Genomic DNA, 13,121 nt, shown 5'->3' with positions numbered 1-13,121 from the left:
TCTTTAAATATCAAAAAAAAAAAAATTCTAATTAAAAAAACTGCTGTTTTTTCTGAAAGTTCATTGGTGCATTTAAAGCAATTTAGGGTATTTTTAAGATATAAGTATATCAATTTCTAATTGCAGAAACATCTTACTTTTTTTTTATGTTTATATCAAATACAATAAGGATTCAATATAAAAATTTACAAAAAAAAATATCGGTAGGCATACAGCTATTTTTTAGGTTTATACAAGCGATACTTTCATCCCTATTAACCTTTTTTTTTTAACATCATCTTTTTTTAATTAGTCTTTAAACTTTTAGATTTGAAATAGCTTTTATATTTTTTGACACACATCATACCACTTTTAGGAAAATTGATAGAAAAACTTTTTTTCAAATAAGAATTTAAGGTATTTCTCTGTAACTTTCTGCAAGCAAATTTTCGATGAAAACTGTTAAGAATTTTTTACACGGTTAAAGGCTAATTGGATTTATACTTGCATAACTTGTTAAAACTTAAAGCAAAAAAAAAAAATTTGAAAGAAAGAAATCTAGTTTTATCTAACCATGTTCAACACTTAGTTTGATTTTCTATTAAGCAAAATTATGTTTTTATAGTTAATGGCCGCTTGAACCCCGTACAGTCCACTGTGTTGAAATTATAAATAAGAAGCTTAACAGCTGTTATCACATCTTAAGAGCACCAAGTTACTTTAAAGCCAAATAAAATAAATATTACGTATTTTTGAAAAAAAAAAGTTAGCAACCTAGTTAATTTTTAGTTAAAATATATTCGATAAACACGTGAAGAATTATGGTTATTTTAATACTTTAGATAAAAAATCTAGTTTAAGTAGTTTTCTTTTAATAACACATATTGAGCCTTACTAGTACTAAATCCGATACGAATTGCATCAATAAAAGAACAAAACTAATGAATTCATAGAGAAACACATTTTATTTACAAGTTGGAAAGATAAGACCTAAATAAGTATTCAATAGGTTTTGACTTTTCCATTAAGCTTTGTGGATACTTGGTTTAAATTTAAATTCTTTTATTTCAACAATAATTTATACTTGGTGCATTAATTTTTAAATTTACCCAAATTTATTACTTAAATAACATTATAGATAAACAACATTGTTCACTGCAGTTTACTGTGTTATTAATATTTTACTAGGTTGGAATTTTTCCCACTGAAACCTAGTAATAAATATAACTGATAATTCGAACTTTTATTGTTATTCAAATCTACATTGAAAAATTGAAGCTACTTTTCTTTCTTTTTTCTTATAGATTTACAATATATAGAATACTAAGTTTGAACCTTTAAAAACTTTTTTTTTAATAAAGTATTTGCACTGTAAATTCTTGACATTTTTTTTTTGAAAATAAACAACATTAAGCTAATTTTTTCTATAGCTCCTAGGAAATAAAATAAAATAACTTAGGCTTAATAATTGGCAAAAAGCAATGTTTTACGTAATCGTTGCGGAAGATTTGTATTAAACTGACTCGTCAATGCACTCTATTCTTAAAAAAAAAAATATAAATATTTATAGTAACACTTTTCCGTGTAGCATTTTTAAATACGCATAATGGTCAGACGTGAACAAATTTGTGACGTTTTAAAGGGCTCATAGTTATAAAATAATTTGAGACCACATATGAGCTTAATGAAGTCTGTTTGCAATAATGCATATGACCTTCAATGATTTATTCCGTATAAGTAAATTTTTTGTTAATAAATCGATTCGTGTAAAGATAGTAATAAAGATCACATTTGATTTTTTATGAAAAAAAAAACTTGAGAATACACAGGAAAAAAATAAAAATCTTGAAAGAAACAGTAAAAAAAAATCTTGAGGTTACACAGTAAAAAAAACTTGAGAATACACACACAGTAAAAATATTAAAATCTCGAAAATACTCAGTAAGAAAATAAAAAACTTGAGAATACACAGTAAAAAAAATTAAAAAAGAAACCTTGAGAATACACAGTAAAAAAAAATTAAAAAAGAAGTCTTGAGAATACACAGTAAAAAGATTAAAATTTACAAACAACAAAACATAAAATAACAGGCATCCAAACAAAAACTCCTTGAAGTTTGGCTGCACCTATAAATTTTACTTTACGTTAAAAAAAAATATAATTTAGCAAGATTTTTTGAAAAAAAAATTAAGTTTATTTATCATTATGCAAGTAAAAACAAAAAACTCACCATTACCAGACACTTTTTCTGCTACGGGATTTTCTGCAGCACCTGAAAATTTTACTTTGCGCTAGAAAAAAATAATCCAGCAACATCTTTAAAAAAAATAGTTTGTTTACAAGTAAAAAAAAAACTACCACTAGTATTATTGGGCAATTTCTCCGATTCGGGATTCGTCCCGACAACTGGTTCATATTCTTCATCGGATACTTGCTGGCCGGCAACTGGTGGCGGGTTGATTTGTGAGTGGAAACGGTGCAACAGTGTCGGCTCGTTCTGCTGATGCTGCAAGACGAAGTCGTAGCGGGACAACCGACCGTTCGTTTTGTAGCTGTGCTGGAAATTCAAAGGCTGCCCGATAACTAACGCCACTTGGTATCTTTTAAATAATCATATGTTTTGGTTTGAATTTATCAAAAACTATTCAAGAGTTGTTACAATTGTTTTTATTTTAAAGCTTTAACTGTTTTTCAACTGAAAAACATGAAGAGTGTTTTTCCTTAGTTGAAACAAAGTTAAGGTAAATTTATTGTCTATTTTAAACTATATATCTTAAACTAAGGCTGTGCGAATTTAATCTTTAAGTAAAATAATAAACACAACAAACAACTTTTAAAACAAAATTTAAACAAAAACTAATAAAAAGAGGTTTGATTTTTATTATGTTTTTAGTAGTTTTTGTTTATTGTAATATTTTTATATTATTTGATAAATATTTATGACTAAAACAATAACTACTAACTAAAACTTGGGTGAAAGCTATATAACTGTAAAAAGTTAACAGAAACAATTTAGAAATTAAAATATTGTAATGAAGGTAGTCTGCCTCTTTTGATTTTTAAAACTGGAAAATTTTTGAAAATTTGACTAAATAGAATAAAAAATGGTTAGGAACCATTAAAAAAACCACACTGTCTCAGTCTTTTAAAAAACACTTTGAAAAGACTGAGACAGTGTGGTTTTTTTAATGGTTCCTAACCATATAACTTTTTAGAAATAATTTAGAATTAGATTACTATTAGCATTAAAATATGTATTACTACTTACACTGGAATCAAGGGCTTGGTGCGGTCTTTTAATTCAACAGTTATAGTTTCTTCTATGAAGATGCAATGAAAAGTTGAAGTAACTATGTCAAAATCACATATTGTACTATCAACGTAATCCTGTGTGTTTTTAAGTGTTCTTGATATTTAAAAAAATCTATGTAGTAAGGTAAAATAAGAGTGCTCATAAAAGCTAGTCAATTTTGATAACTGTCGAATAATAAATTTCTATAAGCAAAAAAAAAAAATCAGGATTAAATTCATTCAGATTTTAACGATAAGTTAATGCGATCTTTTACTAAAATTTTTTAAATTCCTTCCTTACCATTTTGCTTCTTCTGAAGACAAACTGAAAGTTAACAGTAGGTTTATGTGTGAATTGTAAAACAACGTTAAGCTGTTCATACTCTGCTTCTGAAGTTCCAGCTTTATTATTACTCCAATCAAGTACTTCATAAACTGCGACATTGTCAAATTTATAGTACTACTAACCAAGAGTAAGGAACACTATTCATATAAAACTAAACATATTTCGCAAAAGCTTAAGTTTAATCAATAACAAAACAAAGCATTTTTACCTGTACGCTATAAAAATACTACTACTTTGTTTTTACTTTAATTATAAACCAACTTAGCGAGCACTTCTTGCAACTTTCCTTTTCGGACCACATGCCGGTCGGCAGGCACGTTTTGGACTGGCTGATCGCAACGTACAATCTGGTCGGATCGCATCCCTGCAACTCCTCCGTGCACAGTTCCGACTGGCACGTTTCAACCGGCGCCCAGATCCGCTCAACTTTGCCTTCAGTGCTGCAAACTACGACGGAAGGGTCGCATTCTGTTGTTTAGGGTAGAAAATGTATCGTCAAATGAAGTTAATTCCTTTTAGAAGTATTAGTACAAAGTTTTAGAGTATTGCTGTAAGTAACTTGGTTCAAAATAGTACATTTTCTTCATTCGAATTTACTTATACCGTCTTACTATTTATACTAATGTTTTTTAGACTTGTCTTAGAAACTTGAATAGTGGTACTTTTTAGTAGTTTTAAAATTAAAATAAAGTTTAATAACATTTAATTAAAGTCAAACAATTTATAATATCATTTTTAGATAAAGTGTTTGAACAAATAAATGAAATGTATTGTAGATCACTTTGATAAAAAACTTCTTTCAGAATTATACAACCAATGAAGATCTCTTATAGATTACTTTAGGAGTGAAACAATGTATTCTTGTTAATTTACTAATTCTATGAAATACTTATGGGTTTTTTCACTGATTAAAGTGTATTTAATTTATTTGTTGTATCTTTATATAAATATATATATTTACTATTATAGAAATAAATTATGGCTTTTTATATTCCTTTGATTCTTAAGATGTACAATAACCTAAAAGATGCGTTTAGACTTGATTATGTAGCTAGTCTAAGTATCATTAAAATTGATTTTGAAAAACTTTGAACTTATGTACATATTACATAAAGTTTTAGCCAAATACTTCTTTAACCCATCTAAAGTTTAATTTATTAGCACAAAACTTACGTCTCAAAGTCAAATTAACCGTCCTTACAACAGATTCAACAGTTTTTCCATCTGTCAGAGCAAAATTAAAAAACTTAAATATATCAGTTGAACCAGTTGTGTCGTATCTTGTTTCAACAAAAAAAGGGTTATTCTCGCTTAATCCAAGTTCGTAACTGTTTTTTGAAGAAAATTGTTGTAAGACTTAGCGTAACCTGTCACTACAAACTATATTTTGCTTTATTTTATATTAGATACGAAATTAAAAACATGAAGCCTTACAAATTAATAAAAGGAATTTAATTTACAGTATTCAAACAAACTAACGATGAATCCGTTGAACCAGACCTTTTATCAGAAGTTTTACACGACAGCATTTTGTTTACAGGCTTATACTCACAGTCTAAAAGGGGAACATTCTGAAAATTATTTCAAAAATAAGACAAAGTAATAAAGTCATTCACGTATAAAAAACAGTAGTGTAGTTCGGGTAAAGCTTGTAAAATTTGACCAAAAATTTTAAAAGCTAACCAATTGTTTTACTTTTTCTCTCCACAAAAAACTTAAAGGGTTGGTAGGTAATTGAGAAAAGACGAGAGTTATTCGCAGTTCGATAAGATTGCCAACAAGACGACTTATTAGAGGGTCGGTTGAACTGCTGTCTATCACTTTAAATGCTGCAGACAAAAAAGGTTGTATAAGAGTCAAGAAAAGTTTTAATTAAAACAAGCTATAAAAAATATACTACATATAAAAATATATATAAACTCACAAGGTAAACATGTTACGTCACATGAGCCGATCAAATTAGCTTTTTCATCGCAAACCTGACTAACAACTTGATCATCTGTCTCAAAAAATTCCTGGCCACATCGGTAAGTTATTTCGCATCCGAAGCCACAAAATTCATTTGATTTTGTTGCAGTTACGCCCGGTTTCATGCATTCACTTGGAATGAGACATTCTTAATTTTTTTTTGTTTAAATAGATTTTAAGTAACTAAATACTTAATAAAAAATTTCATAAAAAACTAAACGCAAAACTACCGTAAGATAGATAATCAAAAAGTAATTTCAACCTTTTATAATAACTTCTGTTAACACAACTTCAATTTCATTTCTGTTTTTGTTATAAAATTTCAAAGTATAGTTTTCACTTTTTGAAGAACTGCTAGAAGAAAGATTAAAGCCGAAGTTAACTTCTTCACTTGCTTTGAGATAAAACTCTTTTCTATAAAAAATATACTAGTTCATTAAGTTCAAATTTAAATTTATAACTCTTTTATTCAAAACATCTTTCCGTAAACAAATACTTTTGCAAAATATTACACAAACTAATAAAACAACTTCTTCAGTTAAATCTTTTTGTTTTAATTTTTAAATTCTAAAATTAAACAAACTAACCGATAACTAATGTCACTACGATCTGTGTCACAAGTCACTTTGTTATCAACTGAATCATATGAACAAGATAAAATAGAGTTCTGGAATAAATTATTTAAAGCTCTGCTTTGTATACGCTAATATTAAAAAAAACCGTTATAGTTTAAGTTTAAAATTTTTTTTAGGTTGAAAAAAGTTTATTTTTTACGATTTTAGTTTTATGTAACAATTTTTTGATATAAAGAAAAAAGGGCGCTGCGAGCAGGATTTGAACCTACGCGGGGAGACCCCAATGGATTTCAAGTCCATCGCCTTAACCACTCGGCCATCGCAGCTGTGTCTAAAATCTTCGTTTTAACATTATATATTAAAATTTAAGCCGCTCTCATTCATAGTGTATTTTTTACAATTGCTAGAATATTTACAATTATGTAGTTTGGTTATTGTTGAATATTAGTTTTTTAAATATCGTTGAACTCTAAGTTTTTCTAATAATCATTTAAGTTATAAATTATACAACTTGTAACACTTTTCAAAAAGTTCTATTTTAAAACTGTCAGGTTTTGTTTTTTAGTAAAAAATAATAAATTAAAAAAAATCTCATCATGATTTAAAATGTCAAGGTTAGATTTTTGAACTTACAGCACTATAAATGGAACCAAGTATTTAAATTTCCTGCTTTATTTTTAATAATAATGAACTTTAAATTTATTATCAGTATAATTAACAGTTAAAATGTGTTATAAAAACAATGCGTATACTTTGAAAAGCAATAATTACTTATTAGTATACTTAAAACTAAAATTCTCATAACCTTTTCAAAATAATAGAAGGCACTGAACAACAATATAAATAACTGTCTTTTACAGTAATGTCTTAGGTTAAAGAACTTACAATAGAAAACTTTTTAATAATATTGTGTTATAAAGCTACGTTTAGAGAATTTACTAAAACTTAATTTTGTTATTTAAAAAAAAAAACTATTTTTATATCAGATGAAATACCTCTAACATTTATAGACACAGAACCTTGCTTTTAAGAATACTAAGTGATATTTACTGAACTTACATTACGAAAAAATCTTAAAATAAATATACACAAGTTGCAGTTTTTATAAACTATTTCTATCAAATTATATAAGTATTCAATATAAGCGTACATTACAATTATTCGTTTACTGACTTTAAAAACTTTTTTAAACACTTTCTAAAAATTTTATTTTGAAAAACTTTAAAACATTTATATTTAATGTTTCTTAATTGAAAACATGTATTAATTAAATTAAAAAATGCAATAAGCTTAACTGATTTAATTTATCTTCAAATTAATACTATAAGTTTTAATAATAATGTTATCTTAATTTTTTTTATTAAATTGATTCTAATATTTTATAATATCATACAAAATGACATTTTTTAATAGTTATTAAAATTTTTCATAACTGTTAACTATTTGAAATTGTATTTTTATAACGTTTGTCAAATGAAACTACTTACTGTCTTTTTTTAATAAAACACTTAACAAAATTAAGTTTTGCGAACAACATCAAATAGGTATTTCAATTTACTACATATATTTTCAAAAAGTATTTAAAAAAGATGATAACCACCAAAGTTTTAAACTAGCTCAAAAAATTTGTAGTAAAATGGAAAATTTTTTTATAACTTATGAAAACATTAAAAGTTCAATTGACCACCTAAAAGATAAAACCACTAGAACCCCAGAAAATATCCCGCCCTATTTTATTAAGTTGCAATTCCATCAATAATTTTTACACTTTCAATGAGTTTCAATTGCTCTATAGAATTAGCTGAAGTACCAAAACAATGGAAAATGTATTTTGTCATTCCAGTCCAGAAGAAAGGTAACAAAACAAAGCGTTAAACTATAGGCCAATATCTTTAACTGGTGGGTTTTCTCGAATTTTTGAACACACTATAACTATAAAGTTTTTAAATAACCTTTTTAACTATACTTTACTATCTAATAAACAATTTGGTTTTCTCCCTAACCGCTCCTAAAACATCCAAATTTTAACATGCTTACATTTATGGATAGTTCCTTATCTCAAAAACGAATACATTAAAGTAGGTATTAAAAAAGCTTTCGATTCATTAATAAACAAATGATTATTGAGTCAGTATGGACTACATGAATCCTTAGTGAAGTGGTTCAATAATTTTTTAATTGGGAGTGGTCATTAATGATACGCTGTCAGACCCTTTAACGGTATACATTGGAGTACCACAAGGTGGTGTAATTGTTCCCCTATTTTTTAATTTACATTAACGATATTAATTCAAACATTGATATCATAAGTGATATGAGTTTATTTGCAGATGATACAAAAAATTTTAGTGAGTCAAATATCTCTTTACAATCTACTCTAGATAATATCTACAAATTGCTAAAAACAAGAAAACTGGATTTAAATCCTAAAAAATGTAAAATTCTAACAACTAAGAAAAATAAGCCGTTTGACCCAATTGACCTACTAATCAATAACACTATGATACCAACAGTTAAAGTTTTTAAGGATTTAGGAATATATATATCTAAAAACTTTAAATGGAATGAACACAAAAATTATTTATATATTGTTGCACAAGTTTCATCCTATCAAATATCAAAAAGTTTTAAAACTAATTTAGCTACTATTCTGACAAAACTATTTAAAATATACGCTCGTCCTAACCTTGAATACAATACCCAAATTTATTATTATTACCAATTACGTCAATTACCATTAACGAAATTGAGTCTGTGCAAATAATTTTTACCCTTTTATATGTAGTCGTTGTAACATATCCAACACATCATACAATTAGACTGGTTAAACTTGGATTGAAATCTCTTGAATATAGAAGATGGAAATTTGATTTATTTACGCTTTAAATTTTTTTAATGGCAATTACATGGTTTTTAACAGTCAATTTTTTGGTTTTTCCAATAATAAATATCAGTTAAGAGAAAATAATAGAAAAATAAAATGTAAACATAATTTTAACAACAGTCAGTGGCAAGGTTCATTTTTTCGCAAAGCAAAGACTATGTGGAACAAGTTACCACAGGATGTAGTATCGTGTGAGAGGGTGGAACATTTTCGCTTAAAACTATAAAGATTTAATTTAAATAGTATAAGTATCAGTAAAATTCAGTAACTTTCCATAAAAAAAACAGAGAAAATTAATAAATATAATTTTTATAATACTTATCTCATCTAATTTACTACTGATTTCTTCATTTTCAATATTAATTAGTTTTATTTTCCTACGCCTCCCCCCTAACAGAATATTAATTTACTTTTATTTATTTCGTACAAATGTGTTTGTAGGATTTAGGACTAAGTTATCGCCATTTATATCAAGCAAGTGAGTTAAACTTATTAATCAGTTTTTTATAACTTTAACTTTGTTTCATATTTTGTTTATGTTTATTTTATGTAGAAATATAATTGTATTTTATTTTTATTTTTCTCATTGTGTGTCCTATTTAAGTGACTCAGGTTTTGATGCCTGATTCCAACATTGCACAATAAACAACATAATAATAATAATAATAATAATAATAATAATAATAATAATAATAATAATAAATATGTATGCGTTAAAATGTTTTAACTTATTATTTAAAAGAATCAAAAAAAAAGTGAAGGAAAGTTTTTATTTGCTTGTTATGTCTAAAAATATTTAATTTTACTTGAGCGGTGTTAGTTGTCCAAATAGAAGTAAAGGTGAAAGCTGGAACTTCTGAAAATACCAAAACTGCGTTTACATTTGCATCTAGACCTAACAGCAGATCTATTTTTTCCACTGATCGCTTCACTTCAAACACTAACAAGAAAAGCATGTTAATATGTACTAAAATAGATTAAATATACTTAAACTAAGTTAAAAACAAAAAAGTGAACACTTCTACTTTTAAAATTATCAGCTAAAAAATTCCATTGTATCAAATACAATATCTATTTAAACTTTTTTATATAATATACAATTTGTAATAAAACTAATCCAATCATAACTATTCAAAAAATGATTATATATACCTTAGCAATTCCAAACTTAAGGTTGTTTAACGAAATAGTTAGAGGTCTAAACTTTAACTAAAGAGACAATAAACAAAAGTAACTTTTCCAGAAATTTTAACCAACTTTATTTTACTCATAGGTATATATCGGCTACATAAAACGACACAATAAAATTACAAAGCACCAAATAAATTCACACTCAAAAATTTCAACCTTTACATAAAGTAAATTTCATTATACGAAACCTACATGGTTTACAAAACGGACAAGTCACAGGATTGGTCAGATCACCAGTTTGTGAGCAAGTGCTGACGTGAGTCACTTGACGGTAAAACCCGTCGCATCTGTATATGACGTCACAACCGAATCCGCAGGGAACTTGCGAATATGTGACGGCCAAGCCGGGTCCGTGGCATGTGTTGTTGCATTCTAAAAATATAAAATCTGTCAACTTGGTTGAAGTAAAATATTTTAACAAGCCTAATTAAATTACTACGAATAAAAAAGATATCTTAACAGCTTTATAACTCTGACTGTTTTACTTTTATTAAAATTCTTCAAACAAACTATTTTAAAATGTTTAAAAAATTAGTTTATTCTCACTTGAATTATTTTTTTTACCACAACTTACTTACAGTTAAAAATATTCTTTGTTAAAACATTACCTGTCATAGTAAGTACAACATAGTCTATAATGTCAAACGTTCCGGAACGGTGATAAATTTCAAGTGATATTTTTTTACTGTCATCATCATAACTCAATTGTTCCATAACTAAACTGAAAGGTTTCTCGTCTATTTTAAAAGGCTTTTTATATCTGTTGAATTGTAGTCAGATTAAATTGGTTTATAAAAAATATTAGTATTAAAACCATCGGTCGGTAAACTTTGGCCCGCGGCCAAAATATAGGGCCTGCAAGAAACTTTTCAGCTTAAAACGTACCTTATTAAAAACGGCTATAAAGGGTTTTTTGTAGTAAAAGCTTACTTTAAGGCTTTCAATTTAAAAACTTTTCATTACTAGTGCTTTGATATTGCTTATTTTGCCACAAAACTTGGATTAAGATAGTATTTTTATGTTTATTTCTACAAGTATTTTTAAATAATTGCAGCTCTGGAAAAACGTGGCCCGCTTTAAACTAACTCTTCAGAAATCACAGTTCTGCCTCTGTAAGTATCAGATATTTCAGCTGAAATTCTGCAAGTAAATGTTCCGGGTCCGTTTTCACCACAGACTATCAGCTCTTCTGACTGTAATCAATACAAATTTGCTTAATGATAAACAAAGTTTTGTATACGTTATCTAAAAAAACTTTTTAAAAACAAAAAAAATTGAAAACAAGAAATATCGTAACTTTTTAATATCTTTAGTGCATAAACAAGACTTTTAGAAACATTTAACTTAAATTCTAGTTTGAAACTTTGAAAATAAACTGTACATTGCTATCATCTCGGATTGTCCATGAAATTTGAATCGGAAATAAAGAAAAATAAACAAATTCAATAAAAACTGAAATAGAAACACCGCTTTCGATTGTTCTTGTTATTTCGTTTTTATCAACCGAACTAGCAGTTACTTTGTAAACTGAAAAAAAAGTCTTATTATCATACGAATAAACTAAACATAAAACCTCAATTTGACAAAATAAAAGTGTGGTAAACTATTTAAGGTTTTTTTTTTTGCAATTTTTATTTATTGATAAAACTAAGTTTATAATAAGTTAATGTAAAAAACATGAGTTTAACAAAAAAAACAAACTTAAAGTAGAATTGAGAGAAAATTTGTATTCAATAAAAAAGGAAGTTAAACCTATTTATTAACCTAGATTTTGATATTAAAAACTGTTTGATTGTGATTTTTTTTATTTCATTTTAAAATTCAGTTTTAAAACTACCAAGACTACTAGAAATTTATTCAAAAAATCAGTAAACAACTATTAAAAAACTATTTTAAACATAATTAAAAAAAAAAAAAATTAATAACAAATTTAAACAGTACTCTTTCTTTATTACACTAACACATGTTTCTGTGCGTTAACAAGTTAACAGACTTTAACGGAGCTATGAAGTTCAAGAAATACTAGAAAAATAAAGTATTTCTTGAACTTCATAGCTCCGTTGAAGTCTGTTAACTTGCTAACACACAGAAACATGTGTTAGTGTAATAAAGAAAGAGTACTGTTTAAATTTGTTATTATTATATATTCCAGTTAACTTGTTTCGCCAGGATCTTTATTAGCAAAGGCTTAAATTTATATTTTGAATACTTAATTTTTTTGATTAATTTCATAAGCTTTTCTTCATAGATAAATATACTTATGTATATAATAAAATTTTCAATATTAATTTACGTTTATTTTTGAATTGTATGGAAAAATTTTACAAGTAAATTGTACACTAAAATTTGCATGATTTATTAGTTGCTTCATTGTAAATAAATATTATAGCAAGGTTCAAAATTTACAAAAATTTATATCCAAGAAAAATAAAATAGCTAACCACTAAAAGAATTTTAATAGCTTAATTTTAGGAAGCTAAAAAAATCGCTTAAAGTTTGTTTTTTTTATTGTTAACGTTTAGCTATTATATACTGTCAATTAAAATATTATTTCATTAAACACTTTTACACGCTAAATAGTTTTAATTGGAAAATAACTAGTAGGCTTGATTTTTTCCAAAGAAAAAAAAGAATCAGGTTTTTAATAATCTTGAACTTTTTTTAAAAGTTATATTTTGTAAGAGACTAAACTGAACAAAATCGTCACACAGTTTATTTTTAAACAGAATCTGGGTGTAAATGACAATTCTCAAAACATAAAAGTACTTAAATCAAACTTTTTCGGCATTCAGGGCAAGTGACCGCTGAAAAAAAGTGAAAAGAATTGCACTTATACACAACTTCTTGGGGTTGATACAAAGCATCTACATCGCAATAATATGTTAAA

At 26.5% G+C, this 13,121-nt stretch overlaps 1 non-coding gene across 1 annotated transcript; it reads right to left on the bottom strand.

The window, feature by feature from the left end:
• Positions 1 to 6,403: 6,403 nt before the first annotated feature.
• On the bottom strand, positions 6,404 to 6,485 carry Trnas-uga (transfer RNA serine (anticodon UGA)). The gene has a single exon. It is a non-coding gene; the product is annotated as a tRNA-Ser (tRNA).
• Between the last annotated feature and the right edge of the window lie 6,636 nt (positions 6,486 to 13,121).

This window comes from Thalia democratica, chromosome 3, assembly GCF_965202585.1.
Source record: "Thalia democratica chromosome 3, ktThaDemo2.hap1.1, whole genome shotgun sequence".
Taxonomy (NCBI): domain Eukaryota; kingdom Metazoa; phylum Chordata; class Thaliacea; order Salpida; family Salpidae; genus Thalia; species Thalia democratica.
Note: the sequence above shows the minus strand (reverse complement) of the source record. Positions and strands in the feature narration are given on the sequence as shown.